Raw genomic sequence first — 12,506 nt, 5'->3', positions numbered from 1 at the left:
TTTACTGCCCTTACTACTATACATCACAGTATTCCTGAGTTCAAGAGCCAGACATATGTATATTTGATGATCATGGAATAAGTGTAAGCAGTAAGCACATATATAAAAATTATGTAAATATAATGGTGCGGGGAGGGGCAGCAGGAAAGAACAGGCGGGGCTGGACAGAGGGTTGGGCAGGGCTGACTGAGGTGACCTGGCATATGCCGACCAGGTTCCTTTACTAGTAAGTATACAACTATAATATGTCAGCAAAACATATGTTTAAGAGCTGAAAACCATGTACTAGACTCAAAAGAAGGAAACTGTGTAAATACATTGGGCGGAATTAAATTCCCGGACATCAAACGGTGCATCGCATCTGCCGCAATTTACAAGGACATGAGCAATTTATTTTGAGTATAGGGGCAGTAAAAGTCTGTTGCACTAATGAAAGCAATATTATTATGTTTGGTAGAAAAGTTAAAGTGTCATCTTCCTCTTATCCTCAGCCAGAAGACTGTCTTAGATTTAACTTGGTTTTGGTTCAAAACCACCGTTTTGGGTTTTGTTAAGGTAAAGCCACCCTCAAGTGTTCTGGTTTGGTTCTGGTTTGGATTTTGGATCTCTTTACAAAATTGAGCAAAACAGCTAAAATCATGTAACTTTGACCTGTTTTTGTTCCTATATTATTATTATTAACATCAGTAACATTCATTTACAGTCACTTCTTATCACGAGGGAAGGACTTAAATACAATCCAAAATACACAAGATCTGATTTTTAGATCCGAGTCCAAACTTGGCGAGAAGACCCAAGTTGGGACTCGATTCTGCTTGGAACCCCATAGTGATACGAGCTGGGACTCTGTTTGACTCGGAAACCCAAAGTTCTGATGTGTTGGGGTTTCAGCAAAACCGAACCGCTCATCTGTAGTGTAAACGATCTCCATCTCTCTCTTCCCCCAGCTGCACAGAATCCTGGCTCTTCCCCTCTCCTCAGGGCAGACGCTTCTCCAGGATTGTTATCCCAGCTGGATTTGTGCCACTACAAGATCTCTCTCCAAATTCTGCCCAGTCATGCGCCAGGCTACATGAATTTTACTAGTGTACTTGCTGGGACATATGTAAGTCAAAGGTAATTACATTATTGGAATACTATCAGCAACAGGCAATGTGAGCTTTACATAACACTAACTGTTTTTGTTTTGTTTGTTTTTTTGTTTATTAAATATAGCAAATTTCCTGGTTAATAAGTATATTTTTCTCCTCTTTTTTTGATGTGAAACCACTGTATGTGCAGCTCCTTGTTCTCCAGTTATATCGCAAACAAGTTTAACAGTAATTTATATAGCGCACAAATATTCCGCAGTGCTTACAGGTAATATGTCGGTCACATCAGTCCCTGCCCCAGTGGAGCTTATAATCAGTGGCGTATCTATAATGGGCGCAGGGCGTGCGGTGCACACGGGCCCCCGGGTCCATGGGATGCTGCACCGCACACCGGGCACCCATGTTATCTATAATACTTACCTCTCCGAGGTCCCGCGTTGGGTGTCTCAGTGCTGCTCAAAACACCGGAAAATCGCCGCTACTGCCATTTTTCCGGCATATTGCGCATGCATAGTGAGGAAATCGCCCGGAAAATGGCAGCCACGCCATTTCCCCAGCCGATCTACGCATGTGCAGTAGACTCTGGGCACACTCCAGAGTCTACTGATGCTGCAGTGGCTGCCGGCCGCCGGGGTGAGATGAAGGGGCCCCGGACGGGAAATGCACACGAGTCCCCTCATCTCTTAAGATGCCCCTGCTTACAATCTATGGGCCCGATTCAGACCTGCACGCAGCCATCAGCTGCCAAACTATGCAAATCCCGCGATCGCTCGGCAAGGCAGTAGCACGCCCACTATGTCTTGGTGTGCGATTGCGACGTGTATATAGACGCCCACCAGCCTGTCTTAAGACGCCCACTTTCCCTTAGTAACACACGTCATCTCCAGGAAGTGTATTCAACAATCGGTAGCATCGAGAAACATCGGACCCATACGCAGCACTTGTGGCTGACCATACCATAACGCAAGAACTGCAAGCACAGCAGTGTGTAATACAGCCATGTGACGTGTACTATGACGCTGCGTCTTAGTTATACACGCCTCTGAAACGGCATTAAGACGCACAGACACGCCTGCATTCGCACCACCACACCCCCGTTTCCATCGACCACCCCCTTTCACCACCCACAAACGGCTCATCCTGTCACTCATTCTAGCGAGGCGTCTATGTACAAGATTGCTTCGCGATCACATGGACTGGTTTGCGCATGCGCACTGCGTCTTATACGCAGGTGCAGATTGCAAACATCGGCAGGCTACGTGCCAGCGCATCGAGTGAGCGGGTCTGAATCAGGCCCTATATTCCCTATCACAGGGACACACATACTAGGGTTAATGTTTTGGCAGCAGACAATTTACCTACCCGTATGTTCCTACAGGTATGTTCCTACCCGTATGTTTTTGAAGAACCCATGCAAGCAATGGTACCCAACCACTTTCACAGACACACCCACGACGACACTCCCCTAACGCTCCCATAAGACGCTGCTTCTCTGTCCGTCTGACTAACCACCCCCCTATCATGAACGTCTCAATACATTTCTAATACATTTCAGGGGTCGTTGGGCGCCCGAATCAGTTCTGTGACACTGTGCGCAGACAATCGGGACACATGTACCGTGCAACTTAGATGAATGCGCAGTAGAAAAACATCTCTCCACTGCGTCCTACATCGACAGGGCAGCTACTTAAAATCAGGCCCACAAACTCCACATATACTGGTCATGAATTGGAATGAAACTCATGACCTGAGTACTCTTATGCAGTAATACTAATCACTACGCCAACCATGCTGCACAGGCAGATCATTGAGCAATATGGCTACAAACATGCATGGTCAAATTCCACTAATAGTTAAGTCATTTGCCTAGATACCAGGTAATTTCAATTTACTTTGCCAGGGCCACTCTTTGCCAAATGATCACTGGCAGGTTATTGCTGGCAGTGATATGAAGCACTGATACACGCATGTGTCTGACGTCCGCACATGCGCATAGCTGTACAGGAAACGCAATCTCATGTTGCTAAGTTGAGTTAAGCCGCTATCTGTATAGAGGTCTTTGGGGTTGGTGGTGATTGGCGGTCAGAAAGGTTGTGCTGGAGAAATCAAGTGATTTCTCTTCGGTTTACCTCTCGGTAAATTGTGAGAAGCTGAGATAAAAGCCCTGTCTCTGGTGAAAACACAGGAGGGAATCGGTATGCAATACCGCCGGACGCATGTCCGGAGGTTCTAATCCCGATGCCGGTAGACGGGCACCAGAGAAGATCCCAACAGCTGTTTTGGTAAGTACTAACTAACCTAACCCCCCAAACACTAACACTCCTTTAGGGGTGTCTAACCCTAACCCCCCCTGTAAGTGCCTAAACCTAACCCCCCCTTCCCCGCAGCTAAACCTAAGTCTCCTGGGGGGGTGCCTAACCCTAACCTCCCCCCTGTAAGTGCCTAACCCTAACACCCCCTTCCCCTAGCCTAAACCTACCCCTCCCAGGGGGAATTTTGACGCCTGTCATTAGACCCCTGCCGGGATTAGACAGTCGGGAAGCCGGAGTTCGGCATTTCGACCATCGGCTTCCTGACTTCATCCCCACAGGAGACAGGGCTTGTCCCAGGCTCCTATGTAGTTATAGACCCTTATGTATAGGTAGCTTTAAGCATATGTAATCCAAACCAATAGGTAGCTTTAAGCCTATGTAATCCAAAACAAGTACAATGTCTGATAGCCCGACCAAAATAAATCAGTGTATTATCAAGCAAGGAACAGACCCCAGTGAATCCATAATTGAGCCAGCCAGTTGGCCAAAGCACCAGCTAGCCATGTGCCAATCAACCTAGGCACCTACGTCTCCCAAAGTTGGACAGTGATCTTGTTGCACAGCAGTTGGGCCAAGCGGCAAGACTCGCCCCTGAAGGGTTAAAGTGTGCGTGTGTCTCATGTGGGGAAATGAGCCGAAAACCACAAGTAAAAACTCCTTTTTGGTCCTGCTGATATGAAGCAATAGCTATATAAATGATACTATAGTTAGTCACAATGTAAGAATCACATGAAAAGAAAATGATTCATCAGTCAAAATATATATTTGTATAAGGCCGACCAGTCATCAAAGTACAGGCAGCCATCTGGCTGTATTATTAATATTGGAGAAGGTTGTAACGTGTAACTAAGAGTATTTTGAACATATCTAAAGTGGGTTCTACAAGACCAGAGAGCTATTATTTTATCATTCATTTTACAACTCTAATATGTTGTAAGTAATGGAAGTGTGCAGATCAAAGGGAAGGAGATCATTATAGTTATATAGATATTTGCAGCAAATAATTATTTTGTAAATACGAGAGCCCTTATGTACATTAGCCTCTTTTATGGGCATATTTATAAACGATCTGGACTTGGTCATTTGGCCACACGGATGTACACAAGGAAGGATGTTGTTGCAGCATTTGCATACAGTCGCAGACCAGCGACCGCCAATACACCTTGCTGTGTCCTACTTAGAATCAGGCTCACACACTTTTCTACCAGTGCACCGCAAAGTAAAAACGGGTGTAACAAAAACAATGCAGGCGTGGTTTGTTTAATGTGGGTCTGCCTTATATAGCCTATAAAATATAATAAAATTTGTGACATGAATGAGTTTATGGGGCCTATTCTCCATTACTGAAAATTCAATGGAGGTAATTAGGTTTAGAACTGGCATGGAGTTCTACCTAATTACAGGAGGAATTCATCATTCCTCCTCCCTATAACTATCTATTCCGAAAAGTTGTCATTTTTGCGATGACAGCTTTTCAGGAAATAGATACTTTTCCCTATCTGCACTAACTTACCGCAGCTGCGCATGCACCGTTACGTTCACAAAAGCGGCGCATGCGCGGCACTGCCTACAGCTGCGGTAATTCTGCATCCACCTCAATCCCCCCTCCCTGTCCCCCACCTACGTGACCGCTGCAGCCGTCTCCCGCTGCTGCTCTGACACTGTGGCCCTGATTCAGAGCCGGACGCTCTGACCAGAGCGCTCGCTCTGAATCAGGGCCGTCCTATTTAAATGTGGAGCGGCCTTTTGGATGCTTGCATTGCTGTGGGTTACCACCCACAGCTTATGCGAGCGTCCATGATGATGGTCGCGATGGTCAAGACCATCGCGACCATTGGGCTTGCGACGAGACACTGCGGTAGGGTCTCGTGGCCGCAAGCCCTGGAGTGATTTTGGCTCTATCAGAGCCAAAATCACTCCCACTGACATCACTAGTGATGTCAGTGGGGCCGGACCCAGATGGTAGGCGTTCCCATGGGAACGCCTCCGTCTGGCAGCCACGCCCCCGGCATGCGTGCTATCAGTCACCATCGACAGCACGCCCCCTTTGGTGCGAGACCCGCTGTCTGGGTCTCGCGCATGCGCACGACGGAGCTCCCTCCGTCGTGCGCATGCGCATTGGGGTAACATCGACCCGCTTGCGAGCGTCCTGCGCTCGCGAGCTGGTCTGAATGAGACCCTGTGTTCTCCCGGCAGAACACAGTAAAGTTTAGAGAAAAAATTCTAATTTTTTTTTTTTCAAACTTTACAGTGTTCTGCTGGGAGAACACAGTGTCAGAGTAGCAGCCGGAGTCGGAGGAGGGACCAGGGAGCGACGGAGGGAGCTGAGGAGGACCTGCCTAGCTAAAAGCAGGTAAGTGTAACCCGCTATACCTGAGAGTGGCGTATAGTAACACCATCAAATTCCGGAAATAGATAATTTTCGGAATTTGATGAATAGCCTAATTTCCATATCCCCATACTAATGTACTAATGTATGGGGAGTGTGGAAATTACCGCAGATATCTCCTGTGTTAAGTGTCTTCATGAATACTAAAAAAACGGTAATTAAGGAAAATGTCCTTAAAACCGTTATTTTAGTGTTGATGAATAGGCCCCTCTGTCAAATACAACACCTACCAGCCCCATCTTTAATCAAAATAGAGAAAATTATAATGACCTCTATAAAATACCCAAAGCATCCTAGTGAAGGTATACAGTACAGGATACATTCTAGTGACCAATATAGAATACACAGGGCATTACAGTGGGCATTATACAATACAGAGACCATTCTATTAACATCTGTACAATACAAAGAGAATTCCAGTGACTAGTATACACAATTTAGGGATCATTCTAGTGACCTCTACACAACACAGCTGTCACAAGCCGCCGCACTGCTAATACCGTGCTAGGCGGACGCCGGCCAAGTGTTCGCTGAAGTCTCCTCCTCTCTCCTGTCTATCATCCTGGAATCAGTCCGGATTGGCTTCCACGTCTATATCCTGCTGGCGCTCACACTGCCCCGATGCCGGTAATAGAGTTTCATGTTTCCGGTTTTGACTGTGTCTCCTGAATATCAGTTGAGCTCCAGTCTTCCTGCTTCTCCAATTGTTCCTGTTGTGATTTATTACCTCTGCCGTTTTGTTCCATCCAGGCGGCACGATCCGCATTCCACCTGCTGTGTGCTGCTCAAGTCATCCAGGCAGCACGGTGTGCATCTCTGCCCTCAGCCGTGTGTCTTATCCCAGCAGTATGGAGTGCACCCTCGGGCGCATGTTAGCGTACGGCAGCTTGTGTCAACCCGGCGTCCTCAGTGCGCTACTCAGCACAGCAATGCCAGTGTCAAACCGGCGACATTGGTCGCACTTTAGCATCCTCATTGCATTACTCTGCATACCAACGCCAGTGTCAACACGGCAACATTGGCTGCAGTTTAGAGTCCCAAGGGCGCAACCCAGCGTACCTACTCCAGTGTCAACCCGGCTTCACCTCTACCCCTTTGTGCATATCCCATCAGAGACTTAGCAGCCCTCAAGGCTGCCTCCACAGCTCAAAGGCTGCAACTCACCCTCGGCCCTCAGGCTGCAACCAGCCAAGGCCAACCAGCCCTCAAGGCTGCTTCCACAGCCCTAAGGCTGCATCTCATCCTCGGCCCTCAGGCCGCAACTAGCCAAGGCCGACCAGCCGTCAAGGCTGCTTCCACAGCCCAAAGGCTGCATCTAATCATCGGCCCTCAGGACGCAACTAGCCAAGGCCGACCAGCCCTCAAGGCTGATTCCACAGCCCAAAGGCTGCATCTCATCCTCGCCCCCCAAGCCGCAACTAGCTAAGGCTGAGCAGCCCTCAAGGCTGCTTCCATGGCCCAAAGGCCGCTTCAATATCTACGGCCTTCATGCCCATCCTGTCAAGACATCTTCCAGCTCTCAAATCTGTAGTACGGCCGCATCCAGCCAAGAATTACCCACCCTCAAGGCGGTTGTCAAGAGTATACCCTCTAAGTAACCCCCCTGGCAAAACATTAGCATTCAAATTAACTATATACAATACAGGCAGCTCTCTAATGACCAATATAAAATATAAAGCATTATAGTGAACTCCATACACTAGAGACCATTCTAGTAACATCTGTACAGTGCATTCTAATGTTAAGTAAACATTACAAGTGACCAGTATACAATACACAGAACCCTACAGTGACCAATTTACAATCCCGAGAACATTCCGATGACCACTATACGATATACAAAGCATTATAGCGACCGCTATACAATACAGTAAACATTCTAGTATCCTCTATGCAAAACAAGAATTCAAGTGACTAGTTTACAATACAGAGAGCTTTGAATTGAAAGATTTTCAACACACAGCATTCTAGTGTGATATGGTATTAATCACCTAGTTTGCAGTGCTCATATAAACTATAAGGGAGACAAGAGAGTACCTAAGTATTGTTGGAAATGATGCGAGTGCCAGTGTTGATACTGCAGGGTTATATAGGCACACACCAGAGGATGACTCAAACAATGAACAACCCAGTTATTTAACCAGTGGTTTATTGTTAGATAACAGGTACAGCTGTACTCACTGTTACATGCACACTGGTGATGGAGTGAAGCTTGAATAGAGCAGGGTTCTATACAGCTCACTAGCCGGTGAATGTAGGCTGCTTGCAGGTAGTGGTGCAGAATGCTGTAACAGCTTTATATGAGAAAATAGGTCTCTCACGTGGAGCTAAGCAAGAGACTACTGTCTCCGATCATGTCAGTCTATACAGTACTGAAATGGATGCAGTCACATGTGCAGAAGCATATGAGGGCGAGGATGGACCTCCCTGCAAACTCTGGGTCCTAGTTCCCAGCATACTGTATATGCCCAGTGAGGAGAGCACTGCTTTCTAACAATCTTTGTAGTAATAGAAAATAATAAATCAGACCCCATATCTGACCTTGCTTTTCCTTATCCCTAAAAATCATACCTCAGATCTCTGAAAGCCTCCAACTACTCTAATTGTTTAATCATCAATACATTCCACCAGTGTGCTACTGCTAGAGGCCATCTACTGGCCATGATAGAAACCTGTCATAGCCAGTAACCATAGGATTCCACTGGAAAGCATTTATGGTTGAACCATCAATGGTTCAACTATTTGCCATTGCCAGTAAACCTCTGATGGTTGGTAACCATTGATGGAAATCCCTATCAGGGAGTAACCTCCACCTCCTTCCACGTACTTACCACGTAGCCATGAGGCACCAAAATGCTAACATTGTACCAGCCCAGGGGTCAAATGCCACCCTGCCAACTGTTCCAGTCTGAGTAGTCCCAAACACAGGTACAGACCACAACACTATTGATTGGTAGCAGGTAGTCAAGTGGTTAAATCAATTTTTAGGAAAGTAGACAGGCAAAAGTTGTGTAAGGACTTTTTTTAGCAACAGCTTAACAAATGCTTCTGTGGTGTGAATGCAGAAACAGTTTATTAAGCACAACTTTCTGTCTTTCTTACTTATTTAATGCATACAGTACATGTTTTCTGCTCCGCTTCTGGAATGATCCTGGGGGCAGAGGATGGGATTTTGGGAGTAAGCGAGCTGCCGTGTGCTGGTTTTGTTTGAACAAGTAAAATGTCAGAATAATTATATACTTGCTTTCAGCAGGAAGTCTTGAGACACCCATAAAATGTGTGAACTTCTTAAACTTTTTACTAGCAGAATACTCATACCTGACCACTTTTTGGACACCCCCTACAGGAGATCCCAAAGGTGAGGTCAGGGGATGTGACATTGTGATTTGTGCTCTCATAGCTCTGCCTGCACTGCACAATTATACAAAGAGTCAGCACTGAGGGGTTCTAGGGTTATGATAACAAGTCACTGCACAGTGGGGGCTATGATGTCATTTTGTCAAGGCCTCCATACCACTCTAAAGGGGCTGGACCCAGGAGGGTGTTCTGCTTTGTGAGTCTACTGGACATTCTGAGACAGTGGCAAGTCTACTTCACTAATATTGTTCTAGATAAAGGTTGTACAACATTTTGAATTGTAAATTATTAAGGAACCTTGGCCCTGATTCAGACCCACTCGCAAATGGGCGTACGCACGTTCGCCGTACGTAAAAATATATTTAAATTCAAGCACTCGCTCGTTTTTTCCTACGCAGCTAAAAATCCGCCCCAAACTCAGGCGACCCCTCCTCTGACTAACGAGCGTGCCAAATAGCGAGCATACATCCCCGAAATGGCTTGAAGGGAACGCACGCACAAGTACAAACCGGAAGTGGGACTGTCAGATTCCGATTACCTGCTCGTTTTTTCGGCCTACCTCCCTCAATCGTATCATGCCAATCAATATATCAATTAGCTTCATTTTTTTTTTTTTTTCAACACAATGCAATAAACTTTAATCTTGTCCGTGTTTGTATTTGCTCGCAGAATACGTACGGCTGAAACCTTCGCTTTTATTGTTCCAAAGACATGTTAGCCCCAATTAAACAATTGTTCTATTTGTTTGTCTCCCCACAATTTTTCTGTGGTTCATTTCTTTATTTAAATTAGCTTACGCATGTCACTGCATCAAGCCTATCATAACTCTCAAGAGATTTCTGGCCCTGTCGAACACATGACTCATACACTAACCAATAGAATTGGTCCTGTTAATTTCACAAATACATTAGCCAATCAAATTTTTTTTGGGTGCTTTATTAAAAATATTTTGTCAAAAAAACACCATTGCCATCATGAGATCCGCCGCATTCACCAGGCGCGAACTGCTGGTGCTGACGGAGGTGATGGACAGGAGGATCACCAGTCAGCCTCCACCCATCTCCAATAGGCGCAAGCGTTCCGCATATGCGGAGGTACGTCGACGCCTGCGCTCCTTCGGCTCACGCCGACATATTGGCCAGCTGGAGCGCAGGTGGTCGGACCTGCACCGGCGGACGCCCCGCTTGCTGGCATGCTTTCGCATGCAGATTGCGGAAAGTAAGTGTTCTGGACTGTGGTTTTCAAGTTTTTCTTGTGGGCCCTAACTGCGTGTGCATGTTTTCATGTCTGTCCTATTGAGTCATTGTAGTCATATCTGCATGTGCATGTTTTCATGTCAGTCCTATTGAGTCATTGTAGTCATATCTGCATGTGCATGTTTTCATGTCTGTCCTATTGAGTCATTGTAGTCATATCTGCATGTGCATGTTTTCATGTCTGTCCTATTGAGTCATTGTAGTCATATCTGCATGTGCATGTTTTCATGTCTGTCCTATTGAGTCATTGTAGTCATATCTGCATGTGCATGTTTTCATGTCTGTCCTATTGAGTCATTGTAGTCATATCTGCATGTGCATGTTTTCATGTCTGTCCTATTGAGTCATTGTAGTCATATCTGCATGTGCATGTTTTCATGTCTGTCCTATTTTTTATTTTTTTGGTTTCCTGTTGAAACTAACAACAATTTTTTGGTCATTTTTTAGGGGCACAGCAAACACTACGGCGGCATCGCCACACAAGACGCCGGTCCCGGCCCCTCTCTCCAACCCCCAATTCCTCTATTCCCCCCTCCTCCCCAGACCCTGTGGCCGATATTTCTGTACTACTTCCCCTCCAGCCCAATTCCCCCTCTCCTCCATCCGTCCCTCCTCCAAATACCCCCTCCCAGGATCAAGAAAACACCCTGCCCCTCGGGTTGGGGAATTTAGCCACCTCCGAGGTGGTCCAGGGAGTGGCTTCTGGCTCTCTCGTTTTGGAGAACGGTATGTTTTTAAAGTTTATTTTGGACACCACAAACTGTTTGTATGTAATCATGTGTCGTCCCCATTTTTTTTAACTTTTTTTCGCCTTAGGGTATTTTTGGGGGTTGTCTGTACCTGTTCCTGCTGATGTCACCATACACATATCACACCTGTGTGCCTTTTTTTAGGGCCCTTGTATTTTTGGCATACGACATTTTGGGGTTCTGGGTTTTATCCGTGTAATTTTTTTTTGGCCCACAAGCTTGTAAGTTTGTGTTTGCTTGTTTTTTGTTTTTTTACAATGTTGCTTCATTATCGATTTATTAATCCCCAAACTTTTGTCACCCACAGAGGAACAGAGGCGTCGGGAAGAGATTCTGAATTGTGTGGGCCGTATGCGGGAGCAGGTCACCGGGCTAATGCAGGGCCTTGAGCATCTGTTGGTCCTCCTTAGGAATTAGTTTTTTTTTTTTTTTTTTTACAAATTGTTTCTTAATAAATCTGTTTAAAATCAAGCTCTGTCTCATGCGTTTGGAGTAAATCCAAGATTCTTTACACTGACATAAGTAGACTCTTAAAGCAAGGTTTGCCCCAGAAACTCACTACAGATTGTGTGTTGTATTTCGAATGCAAACAGGCACAAGAAACACCTCACAGTACCAATGTCATTTTCCTTTTTTGTGGTGGTCAACATGATAGTTTACACCATTTTTCAGGTTCCTATTTGGTGGCCAAACTGCTCAGGACAATCTTACGAAGGCAACTGATTGTACACGATTCCTTGTTGTGTTGGTTAGTACCCCGAAAACATATTACATTTTAGCTCCACTTGCTTCATTACTGGGTTACCCCTTAGGTAAAATTAACATTTGGGAGTTTGTTTACACTTGCTTCTAACGTGCCCAAAAAGGAAACAAATTACACTCTCCAAATATTTATTCACAACAGAAATCAAAATCCAAAGTGGTCACTCACAAACAAAACACACAGTGATAATCAGAAAAACTCCACATACCAAAAAAACTAAACAAACACACAACAAATCAAGAACTGGTTGACGAAGGTCCATGTCCACATGATTTCAAAAATATGGCGTTGCAATATTGGTGTCAGAATATATTCCCGAAGTTTCCACAGAAAGGTTTTGGAAGGGTAGCAGGAATTAGTCATCGTGGGAGTGCCAAAGATTATGCAAACAAACAGAAGATGGTGCAAGAATTAATATAAAAAAAGATGAACGTTAAAAAAACGGAACACATTGGGTATACACACTGTTGTTTGATCAATAATTACCTAAAATATCGGGCCACCACATCATCGCGTATGGCCCCCCCACATACTGACCTCCGACCAACCTCGGGGGGGCCATCCTCAGGTAAGGCATCCTCTGGCTGCA

The 12,506-nt window shown here is 45.6% G+C and overlaps 1 long non-coding RNA gene across 1 annotated transcript in view; it reads left to right on the top strand.

Moving 5' to 3' along the window:
- LOC148519609 (uncharacterized) overlaps positions 1-12,506 on the top strand; it is a 40,211-nt gene that overhangs the window by 6,980 nt on the left and 20,725 nt on the right. The window contains exon 2 of the long non-coding RNA XR_015878925.1: positions 948-1,116. This is a non-coding gene — a long non-coding RNA (uncharacterized LOC148519609). The remainder of the gene's footprint in view (positions 1-947; positions 1,117-12,506) is intronic.

This window comes from Taudactylus pleione, unplaced genomic scaffold, assembly GCF_031769625.1.
Source record: "Taudactylus pleione unplaced genomic scaffold, aTauple2 ptg000188l, whole genome shotgun sequence".
Taxonomy (NCBI): Eukaryota; Metazoa; Chordata; class Amphibia; order Anura; family Myobatrachidae; genus Taudactylus; species Taudactylus pleione.
This window is presented reverse-complemented; position numbering and strand designations above follow the sequence as displayed.